The sequence below is a fragment of the Telmatherina bonti genome, assembly GCF_933228915.1.
Source record: "Telmatherina bonti genome assembly, chromosome: 13".
In the NCBI taxonomy this organism is placed as follows: Eukaryota; Metazoa; Chordata; class Actinopteri; order Atheriniformes; family Telmatherinidae; genus Telmatherina; species Telmatherina bonti.
In genome coordinates this window covers 3,766,998-3,779,801 of record NC_136611.1, presented here as the reverse complement: position 1 = coordinate 3,779,801, position 12,804 = coordinate 3,766,998, and positions in this window count along the sequence as shown.

The window sequence follows — 12,804 nt, the reverse complement described above, 5'->3', positions numbered from 1 at the left end:
ACCAGAGACTAGACCAGAGTCCAGACCAAAAACCAGACTAGAGCCCAGACCAGAGTTCAGACCAAAGTCCAGACCAGAGTCCAGACCAAAAACCAAACCAGAGTCCAGACCAGAGTCCAGACCAAAGTCCAGACTAGAGTCCAGACCAGAGTCCTGACCAAAGTCCAGACTAAAGTCTAGACCAGAGTCTAGAACAGAGTCCAGACCAGAGTCCATTCCATGTCTAGACTAGAGTTCAGACCAGAGTCCAGACCAGAGACTAGACCAAAATCCAGACCAAAAACCAGACTAGAGCCCAGACCAGAGTTCAGACCAAAATCCAGACCAGAGTCCAGACCAAAAACCAAACCAGAGTCCAGACCAGAGTCAAAACCAGAGTCCAGACTAGAGTCCACATCAGATTCTAGACCGAAGACAAGAATAGAGTCCAGACCAGAGTACAGACCAGAGTCCAGACCAAAGACCAGACTAGAGTCTAGACCAAGGTTCAGACCAGAATCCAGACCAAAGACCAGACTAGAGTCCAGACCAGATTCTAGACCAAAGACAAGAATAGAGTCCAGACTAGAGTCCAGACCAGAGTCCTGACCAGAGTCCAGACTAGAGTCCAGACCAGAGTCCAGACCAAAGTCCAGACTAGAGTCCAGACCAGAGTCCTGACCAAAGTCCAGACTAAAGTCTAGACCAAGGTCCAGACCAGAGTCCAGACTAGAGTACAGACCAAAGACCAGACTAGAGTCCAGATTAGAGTCCAGACTACAATCCAGAATACAGTCCTGACCACAGTCCAGACTAGAGTCCAGACCAGATTCCAGACCAAAGTCCAGACTAGAGTCCAGACCAGAGTCCAGACCAAAGTCCAGACTAGAGTCTAAACCAAGGTTCAGACCAGAGTCCAGACCAAAGACCAGACTAGAGTACAGACCAGATTTTAGACCGAAGATAAGACTAGAGTCCAGACCAGATTCTAGACCGAAGACAAGAATAGAGTCCAGACTAGAGTCCAGACTAGAGTCCAGACCAGAGTCCTGACCAGAGTCCAGACTAGAGTCCAGACCAGAGTACAGACCAAAGTCCAGACCAAGGTCCAGACCAAAAACCAGACTAGAGCCCAGACCAGAGTTCAGACCAAAGTCCAGACCAGAGTCCAGACCAAAGTCCAGACTAGAGTCTAAACCAAGGTTCAGACCAGAGTCCAGACCAAAGACCAGACTAGAGTACAGACCAGATTTTAGACCGAAGATAAGACTAGAGTCCAGACCAGAATCAAAACCAGAGACCAGATCAGAGTCCAGACCAGTGTCCAGACCAGAGTCCAGACCAGAGTCGAGACCAGAGTCCAGCCCAGAGTCCAGACCAGAGTCTAGACCAGAGTCCAGACTAGAGTCCAGACCAAAAACCAGACTAGAGCCCAGACCAGAGTCCAGACTAGAGTCCAGACCAAAAAGCAGACCACACCAGACTGCAGACTAGCGTTCAGACCAGAGTCCAAACCAGAGACCAGACAAGAGTCCAGATAAAAGTATAGACTAGAGTCCAGACCAAATTCTCTACCGAAGACCAAACCAGAGTCCAGACCAGAGTCCAGACCAAAGTCCAGACCAGACTCTAGACCAGAGTCCAGACCAGAGTCCAGAACACAGTCCAGACCAGACTCTAGACCAGAGTCCAGACCAGAGTCCAGAACACAGTCCAGACCAGAGTCCAGACCAAAGTCCAGACCAGACTCTAGACCAGAGTCCAGACCAGAGTCCAGACCAGAGTTTAGACCAGAATTCAGACTAAAGTCCAGACTAGAGTCCAGACCAGAGTCCAGACCAACGTCCAGACCAGAGTCTAGACCTAAGACCAGACTAGAGTCCAGACCAGAGTCTAGACCAGAGTCCAGACTGAAAAAACACACCAGAGTCCAGACCAGAGTCCAGAGCAAAAACCAGACCAGAGTCCAGCCCAGAGTCCAGACCAGAGTCTAGACCAGAGTCCAGACTAGAGTCCAGACCAAAAACCAGACTAGAGCCCAGACCAGAGTCCAGACTAGAGTCCAGACCAAAAAGCAGACCAGAGTCTAGACCAGAGTCTAGAACAGAGTCCAGACCAGAGTCCATTCCATGTCTAGACTAGAGTTCAGACCAGAGTCCAGACCAGAGACTAGACCAGAGTCCAGACCAAAAACCAGACTAGAGCCCAGACCAGAGTTAAGACCAAAGTCCAGACCAGAGTCCAGACCAAAAACCAAACCAGAGTCCAGACCAAAGTCCAGACCAAAGTCCAGACTAGAGTCCAGACCAGAGTCCTGACCAAAGTCCAGACTAAAGTCTAGACCAGAGTCTAGAACAGAGTCCAGACCAGAGTCCATTCCATGTCTAGACTAGAGTTCAGACCAGAGTCCAGACCAGAGACTAGACCAAAATCCAGACCAAAAACCAGACTAGAGCCCAGACCAGAGTTCAGACCAAAATCCAGACCAGAGTCCAGACCAAAAACCAAACCAGAGTCCAGACCAGAGTCAAAACCAGAGTCCAGACTAGAGTCCACATCAGATTCTAGACCGAAGACAAGAATAGAGTCCAGACCAGAGTACAGACCAGAGTCCAGACCAAAGACCAGACTAGAGTCTAGACCAAGGTTCAGACCAGAATCCAGACCAAAGACCAGACTAGAGTCCAGACCAGATTCTAGACCAAAGACAAGAATAGAGTCCAGACTAGAGTCCAGACCAGAGTCCTGACCAGAGTCCAGACTAGAGTCCAGACCAGAGTCCAGACCAAAGTCCAGACTAGAGTCCAGACCAGAGTCCTGACCAAAGTCCAGACTAAAGTCTAGACCAAGGTCCAGACCAGAGTCCAGACTAGAGTACAGACCAAAGACCAGACTAGAGTCCAGATTAGAGTCCAGACTACAATCCAGAATACAGTCCTGACCACAGTCCAGACTAGAGTCCAGACCAGATTCCAGACCAAAGTCCAGACTAGAGTCCAGACCAGAGTCCAGACCAAAGTCCAGACTAGAGTCTAAACCAAGGTTCAGACCAGAGTCCAGACCAAAGACCAGACTAGAGTACAGACCAGATTTTAGACCGAAGATAAGACTAGAGTCCAGACCAGATTCTAGACCGAAGACAAGAATAGAGTCCAGACTAGAGTCCAGACCAGAGTCCTGACCAGAGTCCAGACTAGAGTCCAGACCAGAGTACAGACCAAAGTCCAGACCAAGGTCCAGACCAAAAACCAGACTAGAGCCCAGACCAGAGTTCAGACCAAAGTCCAGACCAGAGTCCAGACCAAAGTCCAGACTAGAGTCTAAACCAAGGTTCAGACCAGAGTCCAGACCAAAGACCAGACTAGAGTACAGACCAGATTTTAGACCGAAGATAAGACTAGAGTCCAGACCAGAATCAAAACCAGAGACCAGATCAGAGTCCAGACCAGTGTCCAGACCGAAAACCAGACCAGGGTCCAGACCAGAGTCCAGACAAAAGTTCAGACTCGAGTCCAGACCAGAGTCCAGACCAAAGTCCAGACTAAACCTGGAGAAGCAGCATGTCGCTGGAGATGAAACTTCCACCAAATGTCGACTCATTTCTTTCTCAGAAATCATAACTTTTAACTTATAATTACGGGAACTATTAATCATTTTCTTTATGATTTTCATTCATTCAACGATTCATTATCTGAACTGTTTCATTGGATAAATGGTCGCGGCGAGCTGGAGCCTATCCCAGCAGCCTTCGGGTCTACATCCTGGCCAGTCCATCGCACTTCTTTATCTTTTTTTTAATGATTTTTTTCTGTTTTACTATTTTCAAACACATTCTTTGCAAACATCTATGATGCTTTCAATGTTTTGTCATAAACTTTAACGGTGAAAACATCTCGCCTTACTGAACTCACAAAACGAGTGTTTTCTCTCTAACAACTCGCCAGTTTTTATTTTTACACAAACACAAAATCTGAGACTTAGTTTTTTTGTCTAAGAGTTGGTTTTACTCATGCTAGGTAATAAAGCCTTAGTAATAAGCCTTATTCTGTTACTGAGACCGTTAAGGACCAAAAGATTTCATATACACGTTAAAAAAAACTCCTTTGCTGGATCATACCATAAATAAATCATATTTGACCTAAATCTGACATGTTTCATCTTACTTTGATGGCAGTTTTTATTAACCTGTAGGATAATAAGTACAGAGAAGTTCTTTGAGCAGTCAGGGGCTGCATGGACCAGCTTGCTTCGGCTACCGGCTCCGTCCTCGGCGACCCCTTAGCAACAGGAGTCCAATCAGACGCGACCTTTCTACTCCGTCGGCGGAGTCTGGGAGGAAAGCTAACAGAAGTCGTGTGGAGGTTTTATTCCTGCAAACTTTCTGCAGCTGACAGGTAGAGCGAGCACGAATGTAAGCCACTACCTCACCACTTCACACACACACACACACACACACACACACCTCCCAACAGCTGACAAGTTTCCAGACAGACTCGGGCCTCTCCAGGAATACACATGCACGCATGCCTGCACAAAAACACACACTCCTCTGACGGAGAGTCAGCATTATTTTGTGGATTTGTTTTGGTCTGGTGCAAAACACAAGTCTCATTGGCTCATAAACACACACACACACACACACACACACACACACAACACAACATCAACACACACTGCATCAGAAAACACACAAACCCCAGCAGAACATGCACACGTTTAGGAGGTTATAAATATTTACACACTCACCTCGCCTGCAGCAGTCCAAGGGCGTCTCGGTGTGTGTGTGTGTGTGTGTGTGTGTGTGTGTGTGTGTGTGTGTGTGTGTGTGTGTGTGTGCAGGGTGCAGATGTGTGTTAGCTAGCGAGCGACAGCAGGGATGTGTTGTGTGGGTGCTGTCGCTGTGGAGTGAAGAGGAAGAGACAGAAAGAGGAAGAAAGTGAAGAAGGGAGGGAAGTAAGGTGTGCTAACCCTGCATCCCTCTTCCTCCTCCTCCTCCTCCTCCTCTTCCTCCTCCTCCTCTTCCACCTCTTCCTCCTCCTCCTCTTCCACCTCTTCCTCCTCCTCCTCCTCCTCTTCCTCCTCCTCCTCCTCCTCCTCCTCCTCCTCCTCCTCCTCCTCTTCCTCCTCTTCCTCCTCCTCCTCTTCCTCCTCCTCCTCCTCCTCCTCTTCCTCCTCCTCCTCCTCCTCCTCTTCCTCCTCCTCCTCCTCCTCCTCCTCCTCCTCTTCTTCCTCCTCCTCCTCCTCCTCCTCCTCTTCCTCCTCCTCCTCCTCCTCCTCTTCCTCCTCCTCCTCTTCCTCCTCCTCCTCCTCCTCCTCCTCTTCCTCCTCCTCCTCCTCCTCTTCTTCCTCCTCCTCCTCCTCCTCCTCCTCCTCCTCCTCCTCCTCCTCCTCCTCCTCCTCCTCCTCCTCTTCCTCCTCCTCCTCCTCCTCCTCCTCTTCCTCCTCCTCCTCCTCCTCTTCCTCCTCTTCCTCCTCCTCCTCTTCCTCCTCCTCCTCTTCCTCCTCCTCCTCCTCCTCCTCCTCCTCCTCTTCCTCCTCCTCCTCCTCCTCTTCCTCCTCCTCCTCCTCCTCTTCTTCCTCCTCCTCCTCCTCCTCCTCTTCCTCCTCCTCCTCCTCCTCTTCCTCCTCCTCCTCCTCCTCCTCCTCCTCTTCTTCCTCCTCCTCCTCCTCCTCCTCTTCCTCCTCCTCCTCCTCCTCTTCCTCCTCCTCCTCCTCCTCTTCTTCCTCCTCCTCCTCCTCCTCCTCTTCCTCCTCCTCCTCCTCCTCTTCCTCCTCCTCCTCCTCCTCTTCTTCCTCCTCCTCCTCCTCCTCCTCTTCCTCCTCCTCCTCCTCCTCTTCCTCCTCCTCCTCCTCCTCTTCTTCCTCCTCCTCCTCCTCCTCCTCTTCCTCCTCCTCCTCCTCCTCTTCCTCCTCCTCCTCCTCCTCTTCTTCCTCCTCCTCCTCCTCCTCCTCTTCCTCCTCCTCCTCCTCCTCCTCTCCAGCCAGCAGGAGCTCTCTTAGAGGAGTGACGGCTCTCTGCTTTCAGTCGGGCTTGTTGGCATCTCCACTGAATCTCCTTAAGACCAGACTAGACCAGACCTGATGAAGACCAGAAGACCAGACTAGACCAGACCTGATGAAGACCAGAAGACCAGACTAGACCAGACCTGATGAAGACCGGACTAGGTCCCCGGGTCCAAGTCCCCCAGGTCCCCCAGGTCCCCCGGGTCCCCGTACCCCGGGTCCACGTCCCCCGGGTCCACATCCCCCGGGTCCCCCGGGTCCCCGTCCACGCTGAGTGGAGACATCAGGCGTTATTTAGGCATCCATAATTCTGCCAACATAAATATTATTCTCTTTATTTAAAGATAAAATAATCGCTGAGTTTTCCATCATATCATGTTCCCAAAACCACAAAACCCTCGGTCCAGACCCGGTCCTGAGCCTCAGTCCAGACCCGGTTCTGACCCTCGGTCCAGACCTGGTCCTGAGCCTTGGTCCAGACCTGGTCCTGAGCCTCGGTCCAGACCCGGTCCTGAGCCTCAGTCCAGACCCGGTCCTGAGCCTCAATCCAGACCTGGTCCTGGCTGCAGGAACCAGACTGTCTGGAGGGGGACCAGGTCCTAAGGTAATCTGGTTCAGAGCTACATGTTCTGTGAGAACCATCGAGGTCCAGACGAGGTTTCAGACGAGGTCCAGACGAGGTCCAGACGAGGTTCAGACGAGGTTCAGACGAGGTCCAGACGAGGTCCAGACGAGGTCCAGACGAGGTTTCAGACGAGGTTTCAGACGAGGTCCAGACGAGGTTTCAGACGAGGTCCAGACGAGGTCCAGACGAGGTTCAGACGAGGTCCAGACGAGGTTCAGACGAGGTCCAGACGAGGTTTCAGACGAGGTCCAGACGAGGTCCAGACGAGGTCCAGACGAGGTTTCAGACGAGGTTTCAGACGAGGTCCAGACGAGGTTCAGACGAGGTTCAGACGAGGTCCAGACGAGGTCCAGACGAGGTCCAGACGAGGTTTCAGACGAGGTTTCAGACGAGGTCCAGACGAGGTTTCAGACGAGGTCCAGACGAGGTCCAGACGAGGTTCAGACGAGGTCCAGACGAGGTTCAGACGAGGTCCAGACGAGGTTTCAGACGAGGTCCAGACGAGGTCCAGACGAGGTCCAGACGAGGTTTCAGACGAGGTCCAGACGAGGTCCAGACGAGGTCCAGACGAGGTTCAGACGAGGTTCAGACGAGGTCCAGACGAGGTCCAGACGAGGTTCAGACGAGGTTCAGACGAGGTCCAGACGAGGTCCAGACGAGGTTCAGACGAGGTCCAGACGAGGTTCAGACGAGGTCCAGACGAGGTTTCAGACGAGGTCCAGACGAGGTCCAGACGAGGTTTCAGACGAGGTCCAGACGAGGTCCAGACGAGGTCCAGACGAGGTTTCAGATGAGGTCCAGACGAGGTCCAGACGAGGTCCAGACGAGGTTTCAGACGAGGTTCAGACGAGGTCCAGACGAGGTTTCAGACGAGGTCCAGACGAGGTCCAGACGAGGTTTCAGACGAGGTTCAGACGAGGTTTCAGACGAGGTCCAGACGAGGTTCAGACGAGGTCCAGACGAGGTCCAGACGAGGTTCAGACGAGGTCCAGACGAGGTCCAGACGAGGTCCAGACGAGGTTTCAGACGAGGTCCAGACGAGGTCCAGACGAGGTCCAGACGAGGTCCAGACGAGGTTTCAGACGAGGTCCAGACGAGGTTCAGACGAGGTCCAGACGAGGTCCAGACGAGGTCCAGACGAGGTTCAGACGAGGTCCAGACGAGGTCCAGACGAGGTTCAGACGAGGTCCAGACGAGGTTTCAGACGAGGTCCAGACGAGGTCCAGACGAGGTCCAGACGAGGTTTCAGACGAGGTCCAGACGAGGTCCAGACGAGGTTTCAGACGAGGTTCAGACGAGGTTTCAGACGAGGTCCAGACGAGGTCCAGACGAGGTTCAGACGAGGTTCAGACGAGGTCCAGACGAGGTTCAGACGAGGTCCAGACGAGGTCCAGACGAGGTTCAGACGAGGTCCAGACGAGGTTTCAGACGAGGTCCAGACGAGGTCCAGACGAGGTCCAGACGAGGTTTCAGACGAGGTCCAGACGAGGTCCAGACGAGGTTTCAGACGAGGTCCAGACGAGGTCCAGACGAGGTCCAGACGAGGTTTCAGACGAGGTTTCAGACGAGGTCCAGACGAGGTTCAGACGAGGTCCAGACGAGGTCCAGACGAGGTCCAGACGAGGTTCAGACGAGGTCCAGACGAGGTCCAGACGAGGTTCAGACGAGGTTTCAGACGAGGTCCAGACGAGGTCCAGACGAGGTCCAGACGAGGTTTCAGACGAGGTCCAGACGAGGTCCAGACGAGGTTTCAGACGAGGTTCAGACGAGGTTTCAGACGAGGTCCAGACGAGGTCCAGACGAGGTTCAGACGAGGTTCAGACGAGGTCCAGACGAGGTCCAGACGAGGTCCAGACGAGGTTCAGACGAGGTCCAGACGAGGTCCAGACGAGGTCCAGACGAGGTTTCAGACGAGGTCCAGACGAGGTCCAGACGAGGTCCAGACGAGGTTTCAGACGAGGTCCAGACGAGGTTTCAGACGAGGTTCAGACGAGGTTTCAGACGAGGTCCAGACGAGGTCCAGACGAGGTTCAGACGAGGTTCAGACGAGGTCCAGACGAGGTTCAGACGAGGTCCAGACGAGGTCCAGACGAGGTCCAGACGAGGTCCAGACGAGGTTTCAGACGAGGTCCAGACGAGGTTTCAGACGAGGTCCAGACGAGGTCCAGACGAGGTTTCAAACGAGGTCCAGACGAGGTCCAGACGAGGTTTCAGACGAGGTCCAGACGAGGTCCAGACGAGGTTTCAAACGAGGTCCAGACGAGGTCCAGACGAGGTTCGGAGGGAAGGATGGGGAGACGCTGGCGGACCACCATGATGTCTCCTCCTCCTCTCCCTCCATCGGCTCCTCCTGGTTTAAGATGGTTTCTGCTCCTCAGATGTTTTTCTGCAGCGTCCCACCCCTCCCTCTTCCTCTTCCAGCTCTGTGTTTCTACAGCTGTCTCTTCGCAGCGTTCAGCTTCTTCTCTGTTATTGTCTCGTCTCATCTCTGCTTTCATCCCGTCTGTCGCTGAACTTCATCAGCTTCGTGTAAAATCTGCACATTTACAACCTCCGGCGTTTTTTCTTCTCTTTAGTCTGCAGGACACGCCGTCCATGCTGTCCTCAAACAATTCCACATCTTCATCCAGGTTTCCACTCAGACCAGTCTAAATGAGCTTTGGTCCAGAGAAGACGGCGTGTTTCTGGATCCTCTTCACATATGATGGAGCTTTAACCTGCATGAACTGGGTTCACAGTAGAGAATCAGGTCTTAATGCAGAACCAGCATCCAGCCTGGTCCCAGCATACAGAGATTCTTTCTGAATCTGTAGATATTATACACCGAAGATGGAGCAATATTTTAAGTCTGCACAAGTTTAAGCTTGGGATCATTTTTATCAATTTTTTTCAATATTTAGAGATACTTCTTTTGTTAGTTGAACCTCCGTCCAAATTTGACTGTGTGAGTCTCTTCCTCTCTAAAATGCTCTTCAGCATCCAGTTGTATTAATGACACTTCAGATTAACCTGGTTAGCTGTAATTTCTTCATTTCGATGTTTTCTGTTTGTATTTGCTGATGAGCTGAAGATGCCCAGCGCCCAGAGATTCCTTCTGATTCTTCCAGTTTGAAGATGAAGGAAGATGAAAGTTTTACTCTGAGGAAAACAAAAAGCCATGAATTTGTGGATGCAGTATAAACTCCTGCTTATCCTTTCATCCGAGAGACTCCGCCTCCCATTGGAGCTTTTTTTAAACCCACTTATGTCACTAAACTTTGATAATTCTTCTGCTTTCATCCAAACTGAACAACTTTATTTTAACATTGAGTCGTGATAAACAGGAATCAAACTAATAAAATTTAGCAGAAATATGCAAAATTCCAAGACTTCCACAAATGCTCGATCATTCCTGGGAATCTGCTGCCACCTCCGACCTCATCCTGCATTCTTTTATATCCTGTAGCTTCCTCGGATCCATGCAGGGCTCTTCTGCTTCTCCTCTCCCTGCAGCCAGAGCGTCTGCCAGCTGCATCAGCTGCTGCTCTGCCTCGTCGCCAGATTTATAAGCTGATAGAAGGAGTTGAGGGAGGCTGCCAGACCAGAGGAATATGCTCCATCTACCACCAGCCATTAAAGCCCACCACCCTCCACATGACAACAAAATGAAAACTATTAAGAAAATGTGCTGAGAGCTCATAACGCTCCCTCGGGTGTGTTTTAGTGTGTGCCCATTTGCAGCAGGCCGAACAGTGTGTGGAGTCATTAGGGTTGGTGGATGCAGACAAAGAGCAATTAAAAGTCTTATAAACGGAACCGCAGAGCAGAAAAATGACGAACAGAAACAAAAGTTGCTGGTTTGATGGTGAAACAAAACACATTTCAGCCTCAGAGAACAAAAACGTGTCTGAGACATTTCTTTCAGCTGCTTTGCTGACAAACTTGTTTCTTTCAGCGTGGAGAAACCTGCAGAAGCTTCTGGAGCCTCGTTGTTAAAAGTTCTGCAGGACAAGACGGGAAACGATTCCTGCTTTTCTCTTTTTAAACCATCTCAACTTTTATCCAAACAACAAACGTTAGAAACTGCCATGAACAAAAAATTGCTTCAACTCATGAAACGTAAACATGTCGTGTTGGTGCGGAATGTACCGGCCTGACCGGTGCCGACCGGAACCGTACAAACCCATCCCTTACCTTCACTTCCTGGACCGAACCGTCTCCATACCGACCCATCCTGTACCAAACCGTCTCCATACCGACCCATCCTGTACCAAACCGTCTCCATACCTTCACTTCCTGGACCAAACCGTCTCCATACCTTCACTTCCTGGACCAAACCGTCTCCATACCTTCACTTCCTGGACCAAACCGTCTCCATACCGACCCATCCTGTACCAAACCGTCTCCATACCGACCCATCCTGTACCAAACCGTCTCCATACCTTCACTTCCTGGACCAAACCGTCTCCATACCTTCACTTCCTGGACCAAACCGTCTCCATACCTTCACTTCCTGGACCAAACCGTCTCCATACCTTCACTTCCTGGACCAAACCGTCTCCATACCGACCCATCCTGTACCAAACCGTCTCTATAACAACCCATCCTGTACCAAACCGTCTCCATACCGACCCATCCTGTACCAAACCGTCTCCATAACAACCCATCCTGTACCAAACCATCTCTATACCTTCACTTCCTGGACCGAACCGTCTCCATACCGACCCATCCTGTACCAAACCGTCTCCATACCGACCCATCCTGTACCAAACCGTCTCCATAACAACCCATCCTGTACCAAACCGTCTCCATAACAACCCATCCTGTACCAAACCGTCTCTATACCTTCACTTCCTGGACCGAACCGTCTCCATACCGACCCATCCTGTACCAAACCGTCTCCATACCGACCCATCCTGTACCAAACCGTCTCCATACCGACCCATCCTGTACCAAACCGTCTCTATAACAACCCATCCTGTACCAAACCGTCTCTATACCTTCACTTCCTGGACCAAACCGTCTCCATACCGACCCATCCTGTACCAAACCGTCTCTATAACAACCCATCCTGTACCAAACCGTCTCCATACCGACCCATCCTGTACCAAACCGTCTCCATAACAACCCATCCTGTACCAAACCGTCTCTATACCTTCACTTCCTGGACCGAACCGTCTCCATACCGACCCATCCTGTACCAAACCGTCTCCATACCGACCCATCCTGTACCAAACCGTCTCCATAACAACCCATCCTGTACCAAACCGTCTCCATAACAACCCATCCTGTACCAAACCGTCTCTATACCTTCACTTCCTGGACCGAACCGTCTCCATACCGACCCATCCTGTACCAAACCGTCTCCATACCGACCCATCCTGTACCAAACCGTCTCCATACCGACCCATCCTGTACCAAACCGTCTCTATAACAACCCATCCTGTACCAAACCGTCTCCATACCGACCCATCCTGTACCAAACCGTCTCCATAACAACCCATCCTGTACCAAACCGTCTCCATACCTTCACTTCCTGGACCGAACCGTCTCCATACCGACCCATCCTGTACCAAACCGTCTCCATACCTTCACTTCCTCGACCGAACCGTCTCCATACCTTCACTTCCTGTACCAAACCGTCTCCATACCGACCCATCCTGTACCAAACCGTCTCCATACCGACCCATCCTGTACCAAACCGTCTCCATACCGACCCATCCTGTACCAAACCGTCTCCATACCTTCACTTCCTGTACCAAACCGTCTCCATACCGACCCATCCTGTACCAAACCGTCTCCATACCGACCCATCCTGTACCAAACCGTCTCCATACCGACCCATCCTGTACCAAACCGTCTCCATACCTTCACTTCCTGGACCGAACCGTCTCCATACCGACCCATCCTGTACCAAACCGTCTCCATAACAACCCATCCTGTACCAAACCCTCTCCATAACAACCCATCCTGTACCAAACCGTCTCCATACCGACCCATCCTGTACCAAACCGTCTCCATAACAACCCATCCTGTACCAAACCGTCTCCATACCGACCCATCCTGTACCAAACCGTCTCCATAACAACCCATCCTGTACCAAACCGTCTCCATAACAACCCATCCTGTACCAAACCGTCTCCATAACAACCCATCCTGTACCAAACCGTCTCTATACCTTCACTTCCTGGACCGAACCGTCTCCATACCGACCCATC